The sequence below is a fragment of the Giraffa tippelskirchi genome, chromosome 1, assembly GCF_054371585.1.
Source record: "Giraffa tippelskirchi isolate mGirTip1 chromosome 1, T2T-mGirTip1v1.2.pri, whole genome shotgun sequence".
Taxonomy (NCBI): Eukaryota; Metazoa; Chordata; class Mammalia; order Artiodactyla; family Giraffidae; genus Giraffa; species Giraffa tippelskirchi.
In genome coordinates this window covers 182,106,164-182,132,765 of record NC_137275.1, presented here as the reverse complement: position 1 = coordinate 182,132,765, position 26,602 = coordinate 182,106,164, and the positions used below count along the sequence as shown (strand labels likewise).

Here is a 26,602-nt window from a genome sequence, read left to right as displayed (position 1 = left end):
TTATACTTTCACCCTAGTGAAAACTGCAATTTATTTTGTTTCATTCTATTTGGCTACAGAACCCACTATTGTTACCAGCCCTTTCCAGCTGAGCTCCAATAAAAGTCTTCCTGCCTGGTGTTGCTCAAGCCAACAGAAGGAAACCAAGTTTGGTTAAGAGACAAAGGAACATTTTATCCTTGGATGAGAAAATGGAGAGGTATGAGCTGGTGCTCTTGAGCAGCAGTCCCCAGCTTTTTTGGCACTAGGGACCGGTTTCCTAGAAGACAATTTTTTCCACGAACCGGGATGGTAGGGGAAGGTTTTGGGATAATTCCAGCATACTACACTTATTGTGCACTTTATTTCTATTATTATTACATCAGTTCCACCCCGGATCATCAGGCATCAGATCCCAGAAGTTGGGGGCTCCCACTCTCGAGTATAAGCACTGCCTAACAGGCTGTCAGCAGGTGTGCCTTATCAGGTTCTTGTCAGCAGGGAGGGGCCGGGTCCACGGGAGCAGGTGCAGCTGTGCTGTTCACGCTCCAGAGCGCAGTGCCCGGCGCGGCGTCTCTGCGCACGGCCCACTGCCACCATCTTGAATTGAGCGTCGTGCACAGGGTCTCTGCTTGCAGCCAGAGTTGACGTGTCAGGCAGCCCTTTCACACCAGGAACTCTAGTCTGAAGTGCCAGGTGTGAGGCCTCTGCACGGAGCACCTATGAGCAAGGGAAACTGGACTAAGCACAAAGGAAAAAAAGGTTAGACTTTATTTTCTTACCAGATTCTATTTTTATTTCCGGGAATTGTTCGTGAGCTTTTCCAGTGACGCGGTCTCTTCTGTGTCACTGCCCTCTTCTAGCCTCCAGTTACTGTTGTCCATTTATTAAAGACTTTTGGCACCAGATTCGTGGTCTTTCTCACCATCTCAACTCCTGTCCTCGCCATCCTGGGAGATTTCATTTGCAAGAATTGCACCGTTCAACACCCTCGTCTCGTAATTCAGGAACTCCCATTTTCGGAGACCATCACGTTACCTCAGCTTCAGTCACAGACTCCTGGACCATATCCTAGAAGAGATTCCCCTTTGAGGTCTTCAATTCCCTTCTAATAGCCTCATGCCTTCACCTCCTAGAGGGGAAGGAGACTGGCTGTCCCTCCATTTTCTCATCATTTGGCTCTCTCCCAAACTTTATTTCTCCTTTTCCCTCTTTGGAGTCCTCGATCACTCACCCTTCCTTCTCAGTAACTCTCAACATTTACCACTCTCCTTGAATTCCATTCACAGCGCCCCACACCTCATATTGCTAACAGAATCTCATGTCTCTTAGCCACTGAGAAAATGATCCCTTTGATATGATTTTTCTCAACTTTCAGTAGCTTACCATTCATTACCTCTTCTTTTCCTCAGCCTCAGAGGAGATGTATCCTTAATGCCGCTTTCTCCTTGTATACATTCTTGTGCTAGTCATCACCTCGCATTCCTTCTGTGAAATCTTCTTCTTTAGAATGTAAAGTAGTCGTTTTTTTCTTTTCTAAAAACCAGACCAAACCAAAAAACCTCACCAAAACATAAATGCCTTTACCCCATGTTCACCTCTAACTGGGTAGCGTCTTATCCAAATGTCTCGAAAGAGTTGCCTACACTCACTGCCCCCACTTTCCCACCTCTCATTCACTCTTCAACCTGCTGTAGCCTGACTTCTTGTCCAATCGTTCTCCTGAAACAGCTGCCACTGACATCAAAGATAACTTCCTAATTGTCTGATTAGAGTAGATGGTTTTCAGTTCTCACCTCACTGAACCTCTTTCCTATACTTGGTATTGTTAATCATTATTTTCCTTCTTGAAACTCCGAATTTCCTTGCATAATTCTTCTGATTTTCATAGTGTCTGGCAATTTTATCTGTTTCTTTGTAGGTTTCTCTTCCTTTTACTTATTGGAAGTCACCAGAGTTGCCCACTGTTTGACACTCTTCCTAAGAGAGCTCTTCTACCTGCATGACTTCTATTATTACCTATAAGTCTCCCTCAACTTCTCTTTGTCCTTTGCCAGCCACATGGTATCAGTGGTTACATCCTGCCAAATTAAGTCAGTCTTCCTTTCTCTCTGTCTCCTGGACTGTTGCAGTGGCCTTCATACAGGGCTTCCTGCTTCCATTCCTATTTACTGCCAGTATATTCTCATACCGGCTTGCCTTGTGGCTCATTGGTAAAGAATCTGCCTGCCAATGCAGGAGATGAGGGTTCAATCCCTGGGTCAGAAAGATCCCCTAGAGAAGGAAATGGCAACCCATTCCAATATTCTTGCCTGGGAAATCTCATGGACAGAGGAGCCTGGTGGGCTACAGCCCATGGAGTCGCAAAGAGTCAAACATGTCTTAAGTAGTAAACAACAACAAGAAATATCCTAATATCATAGTCTATACGATCTAATGAAATATAAATCTGACCAAGTCAAGCCCATGCTAAAAGCATTTAAATAATTCCCCAGTAGCTACAGAAATATATTCAGGCTCTTCCCATATAAGGACATCCATGATCTAATATCCACAGGTGTCTTTGGCCTCACTGATCAGAGCTTTCTGCCTGATCCTTTCTGCTTCAGCAACAATTAACTGCACAGTGTCCACACCTGACACCACTCCAACCATACAGGCCTCAGTGCCTTTGCTTGTGTTCTTCCCTTACAAGGAATTTCTCATCATTTTTTGCCTATCCTTTATTTGGCTGAATCCCACTCATTCTTTAAGACTTAGTTCACCAGTCCTTCACAAGCCCCTTGGCTGATAACATGAGCCTTTCCTCAGAGCTTCCATATGTCGTATGTGTATCTCCTCAGATAGCTTTATACTGGCTTCTCTGTCCATCCTTCCAAGGTGCTTAGAAAGAGCTTTGAATTTGAAATTAAGTACCAGGGTTCAAATCCTTTCTTTTCCATGCATTATCCCTGTTACATAGATAAGTCACCTCCCCTGTCTGAGTTACACTTCCTTACCTACAATTATTCTATTCAAAGAAAAACTAAAGATCAAATAAGATAACGTAAATGTTCTTTGTAAACTGCAAAGTACTATGAGAATGTTTTACTTTATAAAATTTGAAGAAATACATAGAGAAAAAGATCTAATACAACATTGTGGATCCTGTACAAATTTTAATGAGACTCGTATTCATTCAAAAATCTACATACGCATTTTTATGTCAGTGTGGTAGTCTGCAAAGAAAAGTGAGAGAATTATCTATTCTTTAAAAAATCTGGTCAGTGTGCCTGGAGGTGCTAGAATTGGACTTATGAAAATAATCAGCTAATATTTTTATTACTTAATAGTTTTGTCAAGAGCACTAATTTAGCTTTAACATTAGCAGGTCATGAATCTTCTGACAATCTTCAGAACTTACAGCATTACATCTTCTTTCCTCTGTGCCTTCAGACTGTGCTTTCTACTCAACTCTTCCAGCTCTTTACATGCTTCTCAATTCTGTGTGAAAACAAGGGCTTGGAGAAGGGGTGATTCAGATGAGATTTCATACACCAACCTGATTTACCTTAAGTGAATACATGTTATTTATCCAATTCTTTCTTTATTCCTTAGCAAAAGAGAAGGGAAAATAGTTTCACCCCGCAAGAACAACTCCGAAGACAGATAAAATAGAATTAGAAATAAATGACAAAACAATCACTAGGAGTGATCTGTTCTCACGAGTCAAATCCTTTATAGAAAATTGGAGTTAAAAAACTCCTGGTTCTAGGTTGTGCAACAAAAAACTTCAAGGAATTAAAAGCTTCAAGCAAGAGGAATGTAAACTTTTCGCCTTCGTGAGGAAGAGGGGGCAGTGCAGGTGCTCCCAGAAAAGGGAAATTTCTACAGGGGACAGGCAGAGCCTCAAACATGGGCTTTGGAGGTAGTGACCTGGCTCTGCCACCTACCACTCAGACAACATTTAGCAGGTTATTTTATCCGTTCTGGTTTCATTTTCCTCGTGTGTCCCGTAGGAATCATCACAAGGCATCTCATAGAGTGATTGAACGGGGTGGGGGAAACCAGGGCTTTAGTCAATAAATAGTAGATATTATTTTAATTAAAGTTAAATTTATTTTAAGGAAAATGAAAATACAGGGGAATAACAAAATACTTAAAAGATATGTTGGGCCCAAATTATGCCATTCTTGAATTCCAGGTTATAAAGTTTAAATTTTGTTAAGACAGTGAAGAGATTTTGAAGGTTTTGAGGCATGTGTTGTGACACAATGACAGATGTGCTGTTTGAAGATCAATCTGGAAGAAGTGTATAGAGGGAGATTAACGGGAAATATCAGGAGGCAGAAGAACCAGTAGGAAGCTATCGGTTTAATCTTGTGAGACCATTTAATCCAATGAGACCTGATGAAGTCCTATCCAGGGCAGTGGTAATGGGGATGGAGAAGGAGGATGTTATTGGGATAGAACTGGCCAGAGAGAGTTATTAAGGATGAATTCTGTGTTTCACACCCTTGTGACTGGGAGAATGGTAGTGCTCTTTATTTCAGAAACAGGAAGCATAGCCAGGGGAGTGGATTTGGGAGGGTCTATAATTTAGTGTAACAGCTTTGGATGTAGGTGTTTTTGATTCTGGTAAGCTAACAGGAATTAGCTCATAAAATGTGGGTATAATATGATCAACAGATATATTTCATTGGACTATTGGTTCCTATTTCAAAAGAATCCATATCTGATTTTTACAAAAATGCAATCAGTAGGAATGTAGGATTCACCAACAGAAACACACACTATAGAAAACCTGCCTGGAAGTGTCTCCTTAGGACTTTCCAGCTCACTACTGTGCTGGCCAGGTTAATCACATTTGTTTGCTGCTAAAAAGATGTTTGAATCCAAGCAGTATCCCATGCAAATTCTTCTGTCTCTTCTTCCTAGAGTGTCTGTGTTCTACTCCCCACCCAAAACTGGCTGAAAACGAGCAAATCTGATCCTTGTACAACCTTGTTAAACAGTCTGTTCCTTCGTTCTCCTTATCAAAGAACTCAGCCTGGTTATAGAGGCCTAGGCTCCCCAGGGAAAGCCATGCTGAGACCTAGTGTCACATCCACCTTATCTGTGTTGTACTATTCTGTCTTTCTTTAACTCTTCATCTGTTGTCCTGATACTGAGGTGAGGCTTAATGGTCTGCAATCCCCAGGTTCCCAGAGGTGCATCTGGGACAGATTGGGCCCATATTAACAACTATCCTGTTTTTGGCAACAGTGTCTTTTGTAACCCCATTTCTCTGTTGACCATTCACACTTCACATCCATCCAAACCCCAGAGTCTCACTGTCATTGCTGGTCATATCCAGCTCCCAAGGAGAAAATATGAATATTTATTTCTTCTTCAGAGAAGCTTAGTGTATTAATTTATTTTAAAACGTGTATTTGGACTTATTGTTGGCAAAGCATTGCACTAGACAGTGTTGGAGGCCTCCTCAAGATGAAGGAAACATATTTCTGGCCTTCAAATGAGGTTGGGATCCAGATTGACACGTACACAAATAAGAAAAGTGAGGCTGGGTAGGGACAGGCATGAGGAGGAGGAGGCTGAAAAGCTAAGCATGAGTTAAATCTTCATCTAATCAGCTACAAGATTAAATTTTATATTGCAGATAGGGTACTTATAGAGAAAGGCTGATGGTAAGAGTCCAAAAAGGGTCCAGGGAGAGGTAGAGGGCCCATTTCAATGCCATTTCTGAGACCTATTAGACATGGAAATGAATATGTTAGTCACTCAGAGGTGTCTGACTCTTTATGATCCCATGGACTGTAGCCCACCAGGCTCCTCTGTCCATGGGATTCTCCAGGCAAGAATACTGGAGTGGGTTGCCATTCCCTCCTCCAGGGATCTGCCTGACCCGGGGATCAAACCCAGGTCTTCTGAATTGCAGGCAGATAGATTCTTTACCGTTGGAGCCAGCAGGGTGAGACCTATTAAGAGTTAAGCTAGAAGAGTATTCCAGAGTTCTGATCCAAGGGGACATTTTATGTAAGTGGAAAGAGGGAAAACACATTTAAAAAGTAGCTGAAATACCATCTTTAATGATAGAAAATGGAGATTAAGAGTGCACTGCTTTTATTTATTTATTTTTCTGGTGTAAATCTAGAGCTCAAATAAGGTTTCTGCTAGTTAATTTTTTGTACTGTTTTCAGACTGAGGATCTCATTAATGCATCCTCAAATGGAAGACAAATTTTATGTAATAGTCCTTATGTGCAGAATGTGTGTGTGTGTTTCACACATGTGCTTTACATTTTCTCTTTTGACCCCCATACCAACCTTGTAAACAGGGCAGGTCTTAGCTCAAAAAATTGTGACACTTGTTCCAGTTTTTCCCTAAACAGAGAGTAATTATCAGGAAGTTAAGGACCAATTTGTGTCTCCAAGGCCAGAAAAGGGCTGAACTAAAAAGTGTGTGACAGAGATGCTACAAAACCTCAAAAGCTTTCCTCAGTTCTGTGCTCTTATTATAAAACAGAATAGCAACCATTGTTGGGTAAAGCAGGTCAGCTGGGATTATACCCAAAGGAACATCTCTGATGCTAAAGACATTTCTAGAACCCTGAGGTTCTGAGGGGAAGTTTCAGCATGATCAGAAATTCAGAAATTAATGAGTTCATGAAGAAGAATAGAGATTCAAGTCCACAGGTCCAGGGCTAGTCAGGGACTAAGCCAGAGGTACGGTCTTTGGAATCATATCTATGAGGTCACTGACATGTGCTCTTCCTTCAAAGGATGTCTTCAGCCTTAACTGCTTTGTCTTTGGATTTCTGTGACCTATCTCATTGTCCTGACCCTGAAGACAGGGGTTTAGAGACCTTATGGGAGTTTCAAGCAGTTAAAACATCTCTGAGCTCTCTAAGGAGAGACGTATCTTTATCAATGTCCGTGCCTTCTGTTAAGCCAGGGTTGGATCCTTTAGCAGCATTTGTGTTTCAGTAGTGGAGACAGTATCCACAGCAATCCTGATATACTGTATTCCAAAGGTGACAGTGAGGGTTATGGAGACACACCCTCTTGGGAAGAGTTCTCCTTCTCCAGGAAGGGTAAAAAAATGTGGCCTCCAATTAAGTTTAAGGATTCTAATTTAACTTAAGACACTGGTTCTTAAACCATGGAATGAGACAAAGCTTGGCAACAATGCATTAAGCCTGTGCTAATCATGGAGCATTAACGAAGTTGGCTATTATTTTGGCCTAAGACCCAGGAAAGCATAAATTTTGTCTTAGCTCAGCCTCTTCTTTTTTTATGTGTTTACAAAGATACACATTTATAAAGAACAAAGGCAAACTCACATTTTATCGTTAGCTGAGACTGAGACCCAGTACAACACAGAGAGCTTTGGCAAGTTAGGCTGGAGCACTTTTACTCAAGCCATGTAGAACTCCAGAGCTTCTGCCAAGGGTCAGTTCAACATGCTTAACACAGGACAAAAATAAGCAAAGGGAAAGAGACTCATCTAGGTGCCAAGCTAAACCGCCTGGGCAGTAGCCTCAGGACTCTTGCTATTAAATTTATTAGTTTATTTATTTTGTTTCAAGCCTTTTGTGTCTTGAAAAAAAGATCATTGCCTGTTTCAAATTCTCAAAGGTTTTTTCTAATGTTTTCCTCTAGGAGTTTTATAGTTTTAGTTTTATGTTTTATTCTATGATCTATTTCAAGTTAATTTTTGATATAATATGATGTAATGGTTGAGGTTCATTTTTTCCCCATAAAGCTGTTTAGTAATTCCTGTAACATTTGTTGAAGATTGTCCTTTCCCCTCTTTGAATTACCTAGGCACCTTTTTGAAAATATATGTATGTGAACTATCTAATCCATTGATCCATTTCCCTATCCTTTTACCAGCATCATACAGCTTGAGTTCTGTAGTTTTATACTAAGTCTTGAACTCAGGTAGAGTAAGTCTTCCAACTTTCTGCTCCTTTTTCAAAGATGTTTTGAATATTCTAAATCATTTGCAATTCCATTTCTATTTTAGAATCAGTGTGTCAATTTCTACAAAAAATGACTCCTGGGGTTTTGACAGAGATAACATTGAATTGATAATCAATTTGAGAAAACTGATAACTTAACAGTATTGAGACTTGCAATTCATGAACATATGTATATCTCTCAGTTTATTTGCTGCTGCTGCTGCTGCTAAGTCACTTCAGTCGTGTCCGACTCTGTGCGACCCCATAGATGGCAGCCCACCAAGATCCTCCGTCCCTGGGATTCTCCAGGCAAGAACACTGGAGTGGGTTGCCACTTCCTTCTCCAATGCAGGAAAGTGAAAAGTGGAAGTGAAGTAGCTCAGTCGTGTCCGACTCTTAGCGACCCCATTACCTATAGCCTACCAGGATCCTCTGTCCATGGGATTTTCCAGGCAAGGGTACTGGAGTGGGTTGCCATTTCCTTCTCCACTCAGTTTATTTAGATATTCTCAATTTATAATAGCAACATTTTATAGTTTTCAATGTACAGGTCTTGCATGGTATTAAATATATTCCTATTTAATTTTTAACTGCAATTGATACTGTTTCTTTGATTTTTATTTTCTAGTTTTTCACTGATAGTCTACAAAAATACAATTGATTTTATATATTTTCTTTGTAACCCATGACCTTCCTAGATTCATTTATTAGTTCTAGAAGGTTTTTTTAAACAGATTTCTTAGGATTTTCTGCATACTTAATTATGTTTTATTTTACATTATTTTTTTAAATAAGCAATGATATTGCCTGCTTGAAAAAGTGGCCCAATTCTTGTCCTGAGAACTGACCAATAAAATTACTATTTCCTCATCTTTGGGGAAAGTCATAGAAGATACCCATGGATGAGTGCATGTTGGTTATTCAGTAACTCAGTAACCAGCCATCACTGGGAGTCTTAATAGATTCCCTGATCGAAGAGAATGTGAAAGAGCTTGAGGAATATCTGCTGGTTTTCCTCCTTAAGAAAGAGGTAGACAGGGAAGGAGGATAAAGACCAAAGAGATCAAGGAGTATAAAAGATTTTAAAGGACTGTGGGTTGTATCAGTCCTCCAATCAGGAGAGGACTGACTTCCTGAAGCATGTGTCTGGGCTGTGGCAGAATCTGCTAAGATATCCCAATCTTAATGAATCATTTGTGTGGGCAAATGTTATCACCAATATCTACAGGAATTCTTCTGTGCTGAATGTGTGTGTAAGTCGCACAGTTGTGTCCGACTCTTTGCAATCCCATGAACTATACAGTCCATGGAATTCTCCAGGCCAGAATACTGGAATGGGTAGCCTTTCCCTTCTCCAGAGGATCTTCCCAACCCAGGGATCAAAACCAGGTCTCCCACATTGCAGGCAGCTTCTTTACCAGCTGAATCACAAGGGAAGCCTTGTGCTGAATATGACACTGTAGAACGTATGGGTGCTGGAACAGCTCTCTTCTCTGCTTCTTCAGGTCATTATTAGCAAGAATAACTTGGAAGAAATAAGGTTATCTCAGAAGTGAATGAGTGCTTGAGACACATATCTGACAATGGAATTTTAATTTGGAGATCAAATATTAGAAATCACGAGCTCTTCAGCTCAGTTCAGTCACTCAGTTGTGTCTGACTCTTTGCAACCCTATCGACTGCAGCACGCCAGGTCTCCCTGTCCATCGCCAACTCCCAGAGTTTACTCAAACTCATGTCCATTGAGTCGGTGACCCCATCCAACCATCTCATCCTCTGTCGTCCCCTTCTCCTCCCACCTTCAATCTTTCCCAGCATCAGGGTTTTTTCCAATGAGTCATTTCTTTGCATCAGGTGACCAAAGTATTGGAGTTTCAGCTTCAACATCAGTCCTTCCAATGAACACCCAGGACTGATCTCCTTTAGGATGGACTGGTTGGATCTCCATGCAGTCCAAGGGACTCTCAAGAGTCTTCTCCAACACCACAGTTCAAAAGCATCAATTCTTCAGCACTCAGCTTTCTTGACAGTCCAACACTCACATCCATACATGACTACTGGAAAAACCATAGCTTTGTCTAGATGGACCTTTGTTGACAAAGTAATGTCTCCGCTTTTGAATATGCTGTCTGACTTGGGCATAACTTTTCTTCCAAGGAGCAAGCCTCTTTTAATTTCATGGCTGTAGTCATCATCCCCAGTGATTTTGGAGCCCCCCAAAATAAAGTCAGCCACTGTTTCTCCTTTTTCCCCTTCTGTTTGCCTTGAAGTGATGGGACCAGATGCCATGATGTTAGTTTTCTGAATGTTGAGCTTTAAGGCAACTTTTTCACTCCCCTCTTTCACTTTCATCAAGAGGCTCTTTAGTTCTTCTTCACTTTCTGCCATAAGGGTGGTGTCATCTGCATATCTGAGGTTCTTGATATTTCTCCTGGCAATCTTGATTCCAGGTTGTGCTTCATCCAGCCCAGCATTTCTCATGATGTTCTCTGCATATAAGTGAAATAAGCAGGGTGACAATATACAGCCTTGACGTAATCCTTTCCCAATTTGGAACCAGTCTGTTGTTCCATGTCCAGATCTAACTGTTGTTTCCTGACCTGCATACAGATTTCTCAAGAGGCAGGTGAGGTGGTCTGGTACTCCCATCTCTTTCAGAAATTTCCACAGTTTGCTGTGATCCACACAGTCAAGGCTTTGGCATTGTCAATAAAGCAGAAGTAGATGTTTTTCTGGAACTCTCTTGCTTTTTTGATGATCCAGCGGATGTTGGCAATTTGATCTCTGGTTCCTCTGCCTTTTCTAAAACCAGCTTGAACATCTGGAAGTTCACTACTGTTGAACCCTGGCTTGGAGAATTTTGAGCATTACTTTACTAGCGTGTGAGATGAGTGCAATTGTGCGGTAGTTTGAGCATTCTTTGGCATTGCCTTTCTTTGGGATTGGAATGAAAACTGACCTTTTCCAGTCCTGGGGCCACTGCTGAGTTTTCCAAATTTGCTGGCATATTGAGTGCACAACTTTCACAGCATCATCTTTTAGGATTTGAAATAGCTCAACTGGAACTCCATCACCTCCACTAGCTTTGTTTGTAGTGATGCTTTCTAAGGCCCACTTGACTTCACATTCCAGGATGTCTGGCTCTAGGTGAGTGATCATAGCATCATGATTATCTTGGTCATGAAGATCTTTTTTGTGTAGTTCTTCTGTGTATTCTTGCCACCTCTTCTTAATATCTTCTGCTTCTGTTAGGTCCATACCATTTCTGTCCTTTATTGTGCCCATCTTTGCATGAAATATTCCCTTGGTATCTCTAATTTTCTGGAAGAGATCTTTCATCTTTCCCATTGTATTGTTTTTCTCTATTTCTTTGCATTGATCTCTCAGGAAGCCTTTCTTATCTCTCCTTGCTTTTCTTTGGAACTCTGCATTCAAATGGGTATATCTTTTCTTTTCTCCTTTGCTTTTCAATTCTCTTCTCTTCACAGCTATTTGTAAGGCCTTCTCAGACAGCCGTTTTGCTTTGAGTGAGTTCTTAGTTTGAGATAAAGTTATCATGGCATTTTGATAAGATCAAGGGCTTTGGAGTTAGACATACCAGCATTTGGATCTCACTTCTGGGGGATGTTCTTCATTTTCCTTCAGACCCACTTTCCACCCTTCACCTTGCTCTGTGTGCTAGGAGGCTGACTCAAGGTTTATTCTCTTGCTTCTTGTTGGGTTTAGCCAATGGGAGATTCTGGTAGGTAATTTGAGGATTGAAAGAGAGGTCAGGATGTTTATTTTCCCAGTTCCTCCTCTGCTGGACTGCAGCTTGGCTGTGGCTGCTCCTGACAGGTGTCCCTCTTCTACAGTTTTCACTCCAGCTTCCAGTAACTTCTGATCCTTCTTTCACCTTTGTGCCCAAGGATAGTGAAAGCTTGCTGCCCTTTCTATCCAAGGTTTGTTTTATCACCCCTTGCAGATTTTCTGTAACTCTGCTCACACCTTAAAACTGTCCCATCATTAAACTTTCTTTAATCATCTCTTTTGAGGATGTCATTTGGACCCTGATATACCACCCCAGATCCTTAATAGCTCAGGAACTTTGAAAAAAGTTATTTAGGCTTCTGAGTATCAGTTCTTTAATGTATAAAGGGAAAATACATATATGAGGGTCTTCCCTGGTAGTCCAGTGACTAAGACTTGCGCTCCCAGTGCAGGGGGCTGGGTTTGATCCCTGGTCAGGGAAGTAGATCCCACATGCCACAGTGAAGACTGAAGATCCTGCATGCCACAGCTAAGACCCAGTGCAGCAAATAAATAAATATTTTTAAAAAGAAAGAAAATATGTATATGAGATAATACATGTAAAAGCACATAGTAGCTACCTAGTAAGTGGTACCTGTCATCATCATTGGTAGTAACTATTATCACATGAAGACTGGCAAGCTCATGATATCCCTGTGGCTATTCAGATAAAACTGTAGAGCTATTTATTACTCATCCAGAAGCATAAGACTGAAGGGAAGAATCTCAGGGAATCGAAAGTGAAGACAGGGAAAGGGGTTGGAAAGATTTTTTAGCACTGTGAAATAGAATAATTTTAGTATTTTAATATTAGAAGGATCTCAGAGACTTGATGGGAGGATCCTCGTACTAAATATGGCAGTGAAGGTGTTCACTTTGTTGAAAAGGAGCAGATTTTCAGAAGAACAATCATGGTATTGCCACATATCACAAGACAAACAGTTGAACAGAGATGTATTGAGCTATGAGTCAAATCTTGAGAAAGACAAAAATAGAAAAGAAAAGAGATTATTATTGACATGGGGCATCTTGTAGATCTTCCAGCCAGATGGAAGAAATGAATCCCTGATCCAGACTGTGGGTCTGGTAAGGAAGCAAGTTGTATAGGTCTTGTACCTTGAATGTCCTTAGTTTGCTTACATATCATCACTTGATGCCCACTGCTACTCCAGGAGAAAGGAGCAGTGACCCCACAAGAGACTGAGCCAGACTTGCCTGTGAGTGTACAGGAATCTCCCGCAGAGGCATGGGTCAACAGTGACCTGCCACGGGGTCAGGGGCACTGAATACAACAGTGCTGGCATAAGTCTTTTTGAAGGAGTTTGCCATTACCCCTACCATAGTTTGGCTTCAGGGAACACAGCCTTGCCTGTCAACAGAAAATTGGATTAAAGATTTACTGAGCATGGCCCTGCCCATAACAAGACCCAGATTCCCCCACAGCCAGTCCCTCCCATCTGGAAGCTTCCACAAGCCTCTTATTCTTATCCATCAGAGGGCAGACAGAATAAAAACCACAATCACAGAAAACTAACCAATCTGATCACATGGATCACAGCCTTGTCTGACTCAATAAAACATACAGGGCCACCCAAGACAGATAGGTCATGATGGAGACTTCTGACAAAACGTGGTCCACTGGAGAAGAGAATGGCAAACTACTTCAGTATTCTTGCCTTGAGAACCCCATGAACAATATGAAAAGGCAAAAAGATATGACACTGAAAGATGAATTCCTCAGGTTGGTAGGTGCCCAATATGCTATTGGAAAAGACTGGAGAAATAACACCAGAAAGGATGAAGAGATGGAGCCAAAGTGAAAACAGTGCCCAGCTGTGGATGTCACTGGTGATGGAAGTAAAGTCCGATGTTATAAAGAACAATATTATATAGGAACCTGGAATGTTAGGTCCATAGTGAAGTGAAGTCGCTCAGTCATGTATGACTCTTTGTGACCCCATGGACTGTAGCCTACCAGGTTCCTCCGTCCATGGAATTTTCCAGGCAAGAATACTGGAGTGGATTGCCATTTCCTTCTCCAGGGGATCTTCCCAACCCAGGGATCGAACCCAGATCTTCCACATTGCAGGCAGACGCTTTACCATCTGATCCAAGTTAGGTCCATGAATCAAGGTAAGGAGATGGTAAAAGTGAACACTGACATTTTAGGAATCAGTGAACTAAAATGGACTGGAATGGGCGAATTTAATTCATGACCATTATATCTACTACTGTGAGCAAGAATCCCATAGAAGAAATGGAGTAGCCCTCATACTTAACAAAAGAGTCCGAAATGCAGTACTTGGGTGCAATCTCAAAAATGACAGAATGATCTCTTTTCGTTTCCAAGGCAAACCATTCAATATCACAGTAATCCAAATCTATGCCCAAACCACTAATGCCAAAGAAGCTGAAGTTGAGCAGTTCTATGATGACTTACAAGACTGTCTAGAACTAACACCAAAAGAAAAAAGATGTCCTTATCATCATAGGGGACTGGAATGTAAAAGTAGGAAGTCAAGAAATAGCTGGAGTAGCAGGCAAGTTTGGCCTTGGAGTACAAAATGAAGCAGGGCAAAGGCTAATAGAGTTTTGCCAAGAGAATGCTCTGGACATAGCAAATACCCTCTTCCAACAACACAAGAGAAGACTCTACACATGGGTATCACCAGATGGTCAATACTGAAATCAGATTGATTATATTCTTTGCAACCAAAGATGGAAAAGCTCTATACAGTCAGCAAAAAGAAGACCGGGATCTGACTATGGTTCAGATCATGAACTTCTTATTACCAAATTCAGACTTAAATTGAAGGAAGTAGGGAAAACCACTTGACCATTCAGGTATGACCTACATCAAATCCCTTACAATTATACAGTGGAAGTGACAAATAGGTTGAAGGGATGAGATCTGATAGACAAGTACCTGAAGAACTATGGACAGAGGTCTGTGACATTGTACAGGAGGTGGTGATCAAAACCATCCCCAAGAAAAAGAAATGCAAAAAGGCAAATGGTTGCCTGAGGAGGCCTTAAAAATATCTGAGAAAAGAAGAAAAGTGAAAGGCAAAGGAGAAAAGGAAAGATATATTCATCTGAATGCAGAGTTCCAAAGAATATCAAGGAGAGATAAGAAAGCCTTCCTCAGTGATCAATGAAAAGAAATAGAAGGAAACAATAGAATGGGGAAGATTAGAGATCTCTTCAAGAAAATTAGATACCAAGGGAATATTTCATGCAAAGATGGGCACAATAAAGGACAGAAATGGTATGGACCTAACAGAAGCAGGAGATATTAAGAAGAGATGGAAAGAATACATAGATCTTAATGACCCAGATAACCACAGTGGTGTGATCACTTACCTAGAGCCAGACATTCTGGATAATGTGAAGTCAGGTGGGCCTTAGAAGCATCACTACAAACAAAGCTAGGGGAGGTGCTGGAACTCCAGCTGAACTATTTCAGATCCTAAAAGATGATGCTGTGAAGGTGTTGCACTCAATATGCCGGCAAATTCGGAAAACTCAGCAGGGGCACAGGACTGAAAAAGGTTAGTTTCCATTCCAATCCCAAACAAAGGCAATGCCAAAGAATGTTTAAACTACTCATCTCACGTGCTAGCAAAGTCATGCTCAAAATTCTCCAACCTCAGCTTCAAGAGTATGTGAACTGAGAACTTACAGATGTTCAAGCTGGATTTAGAAAAGGCAGAGGAACCAGCAATCAAATTGTCAACATCCGTTGGATCATAGAAAAAGTAAGAGAATTCCAGAAAAACATCTACATCTGCTTTATTTAGTATGCTAAAGCCTTTGACTCTGTGGACCACAACAAACTGTGGAAAATTTTTAAAGGGATGGGAATACCAGACCACCTTAACCTGCCCCCTGAGAAATCTATATGCAGGTCAAGAAACCACAGTTAGAACTGGACATGAAACAACAGAGTGATTCCAAATTGGGAATGGAATGCATCAAGGCTGTATATTGTCACCCTGCTTATTTAACTTCTATGCAGAGAACATCATGCAAAATGCCAGACTGGATGAAGCACAACCTGGAATCAAGATTGCTGGGAGAAATATCGATAACCTAAGAAATGCAGATGATACCACACTTATGGAAGAAAGCGAAGAGGAACTAAATGATGGAACTAAATGATGAAAGTGAAAGAAGAGAGTGAAAAAGCTGGCTTAAAGCTCAACATTCAAAAAACTAAGATCATGGCATCCAGTCCCATCACTTCATGGCAAATAGATTGGGAAACAGTGACAGACTTTACTTTTGGGGGCTCCAAAATCACTGTGGATGGTGACTGCAGCCATGAAATTAAAAGAAGCTTGCTCCTTGGAAGAAAGCTATGACCAACCTAGACAGCATATTAAAAAGCAGAGACATTACTTTGCTGCAAAGTCCATCTAGTCAAAGCTATGGTTTTTCCAGTGGTCATGTATGGATGTGAGAGTTGGACCATAAATAAAGCTGAGCACTGAGGAATTGATGCTTTTGAACTGTGATGTTGGAGAAGACTCTTGAGAGTCCCTTGGACAGCAAGGAGATCCAACCACTCAATCCTCAAGGAAATCAGTCCTGATTATTCACTGAAAGGACTGATGTTGAAGCTGAAGCTCCAGTACTTTGGCCACCTGATGCAAAGAAGTGACTCATTGGAAAAGACCTTGGTGCTGGGAAAGATTGAAGGTTGGAGGAGAAGGGGATGACAGAGGATGAGATGGTTGGATGGCATCACCGACATGAAGTAAATGAGTCTGAGTAGGCTCCAGGAGTTGGTGATGGACAGGGAAGCCTGCATGCTGCAGTCTGTGGGGTCGCAAAGAGTCAAACACAACTGAGCAATTGAACTGAAATGAACTGCTACTCCAGATGGCTCATCCTTTCCTTCATCCATGTCTCATTCTCTTAGAGGAGCCCACAACCAGTTTTGGCAGAAAGCTCTTTGAGTTGGCTAACTATTCCCTTCTTTTCAGGCCAAACATACCCACCTAGATGGAGGGGTCAGGGTGGTTCAAGTAAAATCTCCCCATTTTGGTATCTGGAGCCTCTTTCCTCATAGACCATCATGTTCCATCACTGAGTCTGACAAGTCATACAAGGCTCTCTTTCTTTTGAAGTAAATTATCTCCAAGAGATCCTGCAAGTCCTCTTACCATTAAGTTTCTTTTGAGTACCTCTACCTCACCAGTTATTCTTATGTGACCCAAATATGTTCTTCCCCCAGGAGGCACCTCAATTCCCTTATAATTCAAAGGATAAAGTTAGAAACCAGGGAAAACAAGATGGCAGAGAAGTAAGTGGATGTGGAGTACATCTCTCTCCACAAATACATCAGGAATACACCTTCAGACACAGAAATGCATACAGAACACCAGCTGAGAGCAGAGTACCTGACCAGTGGAAAAGAATATATAGAACCACACAAAACTCGAGATCAAGCCCTGAGCCTTTGGAGTGGGAGCACTGCCTCCAAGACCCTAGACTACCAGAGAACTAACCCTAGGGAGTATCAAATAGTGAGAACTCATACAAAGGAAATCACTTGAATACAAGACTTGGCATCACCCAACCACCAGTAGCAACCTGTGCAGGATGCCTCATCTAAACAAGAAACAAAACAAAAATACAAACCCAAGCATCAGCAGACAGGATTACCACCTCACTCAGCCTTGCCCATCAGAGGAAAAACAAACAAACAAAAACTCAGCACAAATCTCACCCTATAGGAAGCTCACACAAACCACTAGACCAACATTAGGAGGGCAGAAACCAAAAGGGAGAAAGAATTCAACCTTCTTCAAGGAAAGAATTCAACTTTTCTTGAAGCCTTGGAAAAGGAAACCTCAAACACAATAACTTTGTAAAAACAAATGAAAAGGCAGAGAAATACTGCACAAATGAAGGAACAAACTAGCAACACTGAAGTCCAAATAAATGAAGAGGAAATAGGAAAATTACCTGAAAAAGAATTCAGAATAATGATAGTAAAGATGATCAAAAACATTGAAAACAAAATGGAGAAGATGCAAGAGTCAATTAACAAAGAGCTAGAAGAATTAAAGAATAAACATACAGAGACAAACAACACAATTACTGAAATTAAAAATACTCTAGAAGGAATCAATAGCAGAATATCTGAAGCAGAAGAACAAATCAGTGAGCTGGAAGATAATATGATTGAAATAACTTCTGAAGAGCAGAATAAAGTAAAAATAATGAAAAGAGCTGAGGACAGTCTCAGAGACCTCTGGGACCATATCAAATGCACCAACATTCAAATTATAGGAGTCCCAGAAGAAGAAGAGTAAAAGAAAAGGTATGAGAAAAATTTTGAAGAGATTATAGTTGAAAAGTTCCCCAACATGGAAAAGGAAATAGTCAATCAGGTCCAAGAGGCACAAAGATGATAAACCCAAGAATAAACATGCCAAGATACATACTAATCAAACTAGCAAAGACTAAACACAAAGAAAGAATGTTAAAAGCAGCAAGGGAGAAGCAACAAGTAGCATACAAGGGAAACCCCATATGCTCAACAGGTGATCTTTCAGCAGAAACTCTGCAGGACAGAAGGGAATGGCAGGATATATTTAAAGTACTGAAAAGGAAAAATCTACAACCAAGATTACTGTACCCAGCAAGGATCTCATTTAAAATTGATGGAGAAATAAAAAGCTTTTCAGACAAGCAAAAGTTAAGAGAATTCAGTACCACTAAATCAGCTTATAACAAATGTTAAACGGACTTATATAATCAAGAAATACAACAGAAGAAAAAACATCTACAAAATCAACCCCAAACAATTAAGAAAATGGCAATAGGAACATATATATCAATAATTACTTTAAATGTAAGTGGACTAAATGCTCCAACCAAAAGACAGACTGGCTGAATATATACAAAATCAAGACCCATATATATGCTGTCTACAAGAAACCCACTTCAGACCTCAAGACACATATAGACTGAAAGTGAGAGGATAGAAAAATATATTCCACACAAATAGGAAGCAATAGAAAGCTGTAGTAGCAGTCCTCATATCAGACAAAGTAGACCTTAAAATAAAGAATATTATAAGAGATAAGGAAGGACACTATATAATGATCAAGGGATCAATCCAAGAGGGAGACATAACAATTATAAATATCTATGCACTCAACATAGGAGCACCTCAATACATAAGACAAACACTAACAGACATAAAAGGAGAAATTGACAGTAATGCAATAATAGTCGAAGACTTTAACACCCCACTCACACCAATGGACAGATCATCAAAACAGAAAATCAATAAGGAAACACAAGTCTTAAATGATACATTAGATGAGATGGATCTCATTGATATCTTCAGGACATTCCACCCAAATGCAGAAGAATACACCTTCTCAAGTGCACATGGAACATTCTCCAGGATAGACCACATCTTGGGTCACAAGTCAAACCTCAGTAAATTTAAGAAAATTGAAATCATATCAAGCATCTTCTCCAACCACAACGCTATGAGACTAGATATCAATGACAAGAAAAAAACTGTAAGAAACACAAACACATGGAGATTAAACAACACATTTCTAAATAACGAACAGGTTACTGAAGAAATCAAAAGGGAAATAAAAAAATTTCTAGAAACAAATGACAATGAAAACACGACAACTTAAAACCTATGGGATGCAGCAAAAGCAGTTCTAGAGGGAAGTTTATAGCAATACAATCCTACCTCAAGAAACAAGAAAAACATTGAATAGACAACCTAACTTTACACCTAAAGCAACTGGAAAAAGAAGAAAAAAAAATTAGTAGAAGGAAAGAAATCATAAAGATCCGAGCAGAAAGAAATTAAAGAAATAATAGTAAAGATTAATAAAATAAAAGCTGGTTCTTTGAGAAGATAAGCAAAATTGTCAAACCTTTAGCCAGACTAATCAAGAAAAAAAGAGAGAAGAATCAAATCAACAAAATTACAAATGAAAAAGGAGAGGTTACAGCAGACAATGCGGAAATACAAAGGATTATAAGAGAGTATTATGAACAACTATATGGCAATAAAATAGATAACCTGGAAGAAATGGACAAATTCTTAGAAAAGTTCAATCTTCCAAGACTGAACCAGGAAGAAATAGAAATTATGAACAACCCAATTACAAGCACTGAAATTGAAGCTATGACCAAAAATCTCCCAAAAAACAAAAGCCCAGGACCAGATGGCTTCAGAGGAGAATTCTATCAAATATTTTAGAGAAGAGCTAATGCCTATCCTTCTAAAACTCTTTCAAAAAACTGCAGAGGAAGGAACACTTCCAAATTCATTCTATGAGGCCACCATCACCCTGATACCAAAACCAGACAAAGACAACACACAAAAAGAAAACTATAGGCCAGTATCACTGATGCACATAGATGCGAAAATCCTCAACAAAATTTTAGCAAACAGAATTCAGCAACACATCAAAAAGGTCAAACACTATGATCAAGTTGGGTTTATTCCAGGGATGCAAGGATTCTTCAATATATGGAAATCAAACAATGTGATACACTATATTAACAAATTGAAATATAAAAATCACATGACAATTTCAATAGATGCAGAAAAAGCCTTTGGCAAAATTCAGCACCCATTTATGATTAAAACTCTTCTAAAAATGGGCATAGAAGGAACCTACCTCAGCATAGTAAAGGCCATATATGATAAGCCTACAGCAAACATTATTCTCAATGGTGAAAAACTGAAAGCATTCCCCCTAAGATCAGGAACAAGACAAGGGTGTCCACTTGCACCACTATTTTTCAACATAGTTCTGGAAGTGTTAGCTACAGCAATCAGAAAAGAAAAAGAAATAAAAGTAATCCAGATTGGAAAAGAAGAAGTAAAGCTCTCACTGTTTGCAGATGACATGGTACTGTACATAGAAAACCCTAAAGATAGTATCAGAAAATTTCTAGCGCTAATCAGCGAATTTGGCGAAGTTGCAGGATACAAAATCAATACAGAGAAATCACTTGCATTTCTATATACTGACAATGAAAAATCAGAAAGAAATTAAAGAATCAATCCCATTCACCACTGTAACAAAAAGAATTAAATATCTAGGAACAAACTTACCTAAGGAGACAAAATAACTGTGCACAGAAAATTATAAAACACTAATGAAAGAAATCAAATATGACATAAACAGATGGAAAGATATTCCATGTTCCTGAATAGGAAGAACCAATATTGTGAAAATGACTATACTACCAAACACAATCTACAGATTTAATGCAATCCCTATCAAATTACCAATGGCATTTGTCACAGAACTAGAACAAAAAATTTCACAATTCATATGGAAACACAAAAGACCCCAAATAGCCAAAGCAGTCTTGAGAAAGAAGAATGGAGCTGGAGGAATCAACCTTCCTGACTTCAGATTATACTACAAAGCTACAGTCATCAAGACAGTATGGCACTGGCACAAAAACAGAAATATAGACCAATGGGACAAGATAGAAAGCACAGAAATAAACCCATGCACCTATGGGTACCTTATTTTTGACAAAGGAGGCAAGAATATACGATGGGGCAAAGACAGCCTCTTCAATAAATGGTGCTGGGAAAACTGGACAGCTAAATGTAAAAGAATGAAATTAGAACACTTTCTAACACCATACTCAAAGATAAACTCAAAATGGTTTAAAGACCTAAATGTAAGACCAGAAACTATAAAACTCTTAGAGGAAAACATAGGCAGAACACTCAATGACATAAATCAAAGCAAGATCCTCTATGACCCGTCTCCTAGAGTAACAGAAATAAAAACAAAAGTAAACAAGTGGGACCTGATTAAACTTAAAAGCTTTTGCACAGCAAAGGAAACTATAAGCAAGGTGAAAAGACAACCCTCAGAATGGGAGAAAATAATAGCAAATGAAACAACTGACAAAGGATTAATTTCCAAAATATAGAAGCAGCTCATACAACTCAATGCCAGAAAAGCAAACAACCCAACGAAAAAGTGGGAAAAAGACCTAAACAGACATTTCTCCAAAGAAGACATACAGATGGCTAACAAACACATGAAAAGATGCTCAACATCACTCGTTATTAGAGAAATGCAAATCAAAACTACAATGAGATATCACCTCACAGCGGTCAGAATGGCCCTCATCAAAATGTCTACAAACAATAAATGCTGGAGAGGTTGTGGAGAAAAGGGAACGCTCTTACACGGTTGCTGGGAATGTAAATTGATACAGCCAGTATGGAAGATGGTATGGAGATTCCTTAAAAAACTAGGAATAAAACTACCATATGACCCAGCAATCCCACTCCTAGGTATACACCCTAAGGAAACCCAAAGTGAAAGACACTTGTATCCCATTGTTCATTGCAGCACTATTTACAATAGCTAGAACATGGAAGCAACCTAGATGTCCATCGACAGATGCATGGATAAAGAATTTGTGGTACATATGCACAATGGAATATTACTCAGCCATAAAAAGGAATACATTTGAGTCAGTTCTAATGAAGTGGATGAACCTAGAACCTATTATACAGAGGGAAGTGAGTCAAAAAGAGAAAGATAAATATCTATTCTAACACATATATACAGAATCTAGAAAAATGGTACTGAAGAATTTATTTACAGGGCAACAGTGGAGAAACAGACATAGAGAATAGACTTATGGACATGTGGAGAGGGGAGGAGAGGGTGAGATGTATGGAAAGAATAACTTGGAAACTTAATTACCATGTGTAAAACAGATAGCTAACAGGAATTTGCTGTATGGCTCAGGAAACTCAAACAGGGGCTCTGTATCAACCTAGAGGGGTGGGATGGGGAGTGAGATGAGAGGGAGGTTCAAAAGGGAGGGGATATATGTATACCTATGGCTGATTCATATTGAGGTTTGACAGGAAACAGCAAAATTCTGTAAAGCAATTATCCTTCAACAAAAAATAAATAATTAAAAAAAAAAAGAATAATTAAAAAAAAAAAAGAAACCAGAGGGTGTCAGAGTTAAGCCAATTTCAGATTCTACCCAGCTTCTAATAAATCCTTACTTGTCCCACAGTTTTTTCCCTCCCAACAGGTCAATAATGGGATGAGACCCTCTTCTGTATTTAATTGTGATCAGAAAAGGGAGAAAATTGAGAGAAAGAACTTGTGTTAGCCAAGGGGAAAAATGAAATCTAGAGAAAAGATTTGGCTAGCTGGAAATTTGTGTTAGATGTCTCATGTGAATTAGATGTCTCATGTAAGGTCCCTGTGTGTACATTTTGTCTATGAAATTACACACAATCCTGATGAAGAAGAAACAGCATGGTCCTTGAATAGAAATAATTTGGCTTCATAGCAACTCTTTGTGTGAGTTCAGATCTTCAAAGGACATGACTGGAAACCAAGAATGAATACAGAAGTTGCTGAAGATTTGTGCAAATGATGTCACAAAAGCAAAAGCTCAGAATGAACTGTGACTTGTGAACAATGCTCAGAACAAAATTCTGTTTGGAGCAAACCAAAGAGTTAAAAAAGGCAAAAGCAAATGCCTTGGGTAAATTTTTTCAAAGCTGTTCAAAAGCTCTTGGCCTTCATTCACTTTGCCGAGGAGAATGACGTTATGAATGGAAAGGGTAGAACAAACAGGAGCATAAAAAAGATCATTGAAGGCCAAACTGGTGAAGAGACTGTGAGTGAGCATAAAGCTTCTAGCCTCCTGCCCAGGAACATTGTATTCTAGGGAACTGTGAGACCTTGCAAATGAGATTATTGGGCCACTTTTGGTTATCTTGGAGGAGCTGTGAAAAATGGGGGATGTGTGTCAGGAGACTGAAATCAGCTAATTATAGCCATGATTCTCTAAAAGAGGGAAAGTGGGTTATGTAGAGAGATTGTAAACCTAAATGTTTATGGAAACCAGGAAATAACTATGAAGAGTCAAGTAGGGCAGTTGGAGACTAGTGATTGGGAAAGGGCAGGCTCCCTCTTAAAAGGGTAGCTCTTCTTGAGCTCCAGTTGGCTGTTGTCATTCCCAGAAGTCCTAGAACTTTAAGATTTTTATTTTAACTCTTATTATTTTTCAAATGAGAATAACTATTTAAATAGATATTTTAAATATATCATATGGGCTAAATGAAAGAGATCTGTAGACAGATAGGGCCACCAGGCCACCAGTTTGTGACCTTTCCCCATAGATGTGCCATCTTGCAGCTAAGAAGCTAGAACAGTCCATTAAAAGATCATCTGATAAACATTTTAAAGGAATTGGTGGTCCTCAGGAGCTGTGTGGGTTCACTAGGATTAACATACCACACACTAACCTCTCTCTTCTTAGATTGGCAGAGGGATGTGATAGTCTTGGGCACTCTGATTTCAGTAAGGCTGTGACAAAGTGAGCCATATTCTCCTTGGGAACCAGTTGGAGCAGTTAAAATGGAATATTAGTACTCCTGGTTCATTTGGGTTTTTCCATAAGATCTTACAGAAAAACCCAAACAAACTTTTTGGCCAACCAAATAGATTCCTAGCTATGCTTGAGGTTAATGGACTAATAAACCAGTACTGGCCAATAGGAATGGCTCTGTTTTTTGTCTTTGACAAACCTAGACAGTGTATTAAAAAGCAGAGACATCACTTTACTGACAAAGGTCTGTATAGTCAAAGCTATGGTCTTTCCAGTTGTCATGTACAGATGCGAGAGTTGGACTGTAAAGAAGGCTGAGTGCTGAAGGATTGATGCTTTCAGACTGTAGTGCTGGAGAAGACTTTGAACGTCCCTTGGACAGCAAGGAGATCAAACCAGTTAATCCTAAATGAAATCAACCTTGAATATTCATTGGAAAGGCTAGTGCTGAAGCTGAAACTCCAATACTTTGTCCACCTGATGCTAAGAACTGACTCATTTGAAAAGACCTGATGGTAGGAAAGTTTGAGGGCATGAAAAGAAGGGGGTAACAGAGGATGAGATGGTTGGATGGCATCATCGACTCAGTGGATATGAGTTTGAGCAAACTCTGGGAGATAGTGAAGGACAGGGAAGCCTGGTGGGCTGTAGTCCATGGGGTCTCAAAGAGTTGGACATGACTTAGCAACTGAACAATTAAACTTTCAGAGCCCAAAAATAAGCTTAGTTCAGTTCAGTCACTCAGTCGTGTCCAACTCTTTGCACAAGAATTGGCTTATGGCTTGATGCCTACAGGGTACTGTGAGGATGTCAAGTACTTGAGGGTGGCTTGGTATTTTGTAGCCCAGGAGTTGGCAAACTGACCCAGTTTTTATAAATAAAGTTTTTTTTTTAATTGAAGTACAGTCAATTTACAATATTATATTAGTTTCAGGTATGCAACATAGTGAATCAATATTTTTATAGATTATATGCCATTTAAAATTATCACAAAATAATAGCTATATTTTCCTGTGCTGAACAATATATTCTTTTTGCTTATTTATTTTATACTAGTAGCTTGTGTCTCTTAATATCCTACCTCTATCCGTAAAAAAGAATGAAATTCTGCCATTTGTAATTAAAGTTTTATTGGAATACAGCAACACCCATTCTTTTTACACACTATTTCTGGTTGCTTTTGATAGACAACAGATAAGTAATTGTGACAGAGATTGGATGGCCAGCAAATTCTTGTTATTACTTATACTTATTATCTGTCCCTTCACTAAAAACCTTTGATGACTTTCTGATATATCTAACATCATATTAGTAATCTTAGTGACCTTATTAGTGACTGTTAAATGATGTTGATTAATATTGGATTTGTCAATGATGGTCAATAAAAGCCCAAAGTCTATGTCATATGCTGCTGCTGCTGCTAAGTCGCTTCAGTCGTGTCCGACTCTGTGCAACCCCATAGACGGAAGCCCACCAGGCTCCCCTGTCCCTGGGATTCTCCAGACAAGAATACTGGGGTGGGTTGCCATTTCCTTCTCCAGTGCATGAAAGTGAAAAGTGAAAGTGAAGTCGCTCAGTCGTGTCTGACTCCTAGCGACCCGATGGACTGCAGCCTACCAGGCTCCTCCATCCATGGGATTTTCCAGGCCAGAGTACTGGAGTGGGGAGCCATTGCCTTCTCCCTGTACTGGAGTGGGGAGCCATTGCCTTCTCCCTATATCATATGAATTACTGTTAAACCACATCTTCTCTACTCTCAGATTGAAACAATCAATATAGTGAGTCAAAGAGCAGAGTTTAAATATATTCTTGAGAAAATTCAGCTTTTCATTTCTCAATATTTTGTCCAGTGTGTTGATGATGCCTTTGGGGTCATGGCCAATGCATCCCACTTTTGAGATGAGCCAGGGTGGGTCATTTTGTGGGGTAAGATTCAGAGGTCTGGGTCCAGATGATAGAGTGGTCAGAAGTAGATCTAACCTGAGGACAAGTTCATCATGAGGACCCAGGAGAAGAGTTAAGGGTCAAAATCAAAGAAATCATGTCCATCATCATTGTGATGGACAAAAGGCAAAGCAAGAGGTCAGAGGATGAATTAATACAGAAGTAGGACTGGAAGTGAGGTTAACATGAGGGCAAAGCAAGAGTATACTGGATTTTGTCTGTTAAGGGGTCAAGGGTGCCCAGAGCACTCTCTTCCTGGATGCTGGCTATAGGAAGTAATTAGATTTAGATGAGTTCTTGAGGACAGGGCCTCCATAATGAGATTAGTACCTTTATAGTAAGAGGAAGAGACCAGAGTTCACTCTGTCTGTCTGATGATGACACAGTGTGAAGGCAGCCATCTGCAAGCCAGGAAGGAGGGATCTTACAGGAACTGAATCTGCCCGCACTTGATCTTGGAACCCCTAGCCTCCAGCACTAGGGGAGAGAGAAATATCTGTTGCATAACCCACTTAGTCAATAATATTTTGTTATAGCAGCCTGAGTTAA

General features: G+C 39.9%; 1 long non-coding RNA gene across 1 annotated transcript in view; it reads right to left on the bottom strand.

Moving 5' to 3' along the window:
* Positions 1-324: 324 nt before the first annotated feature.
* The window catches only part of LOC145514438 (uncharacterized), a 28,172-nt gene continuing 1,894 nt past the window's right edge, over positions 325-26,602 (bottom strand). Inside the window, exons 2-6 of the long non-coding RNA XR_014060156.1 lie at positions 26,384-26,530; positions 3,383-3,479; positions 1,366-1,515; positions 905-1,050; positions 325-699 (exon numbers count right to left, since the gene is read on the bottom strand). This is a non-coding gene — a long non-coding RNA (uncharacterized LOC145514438). The remainder of the gene's footprint in view (positions 700-904; positions 1,051-1,365; positions 1,516-3,382; positions 3,480-26,383; positions 26,531-26,602) is intronic.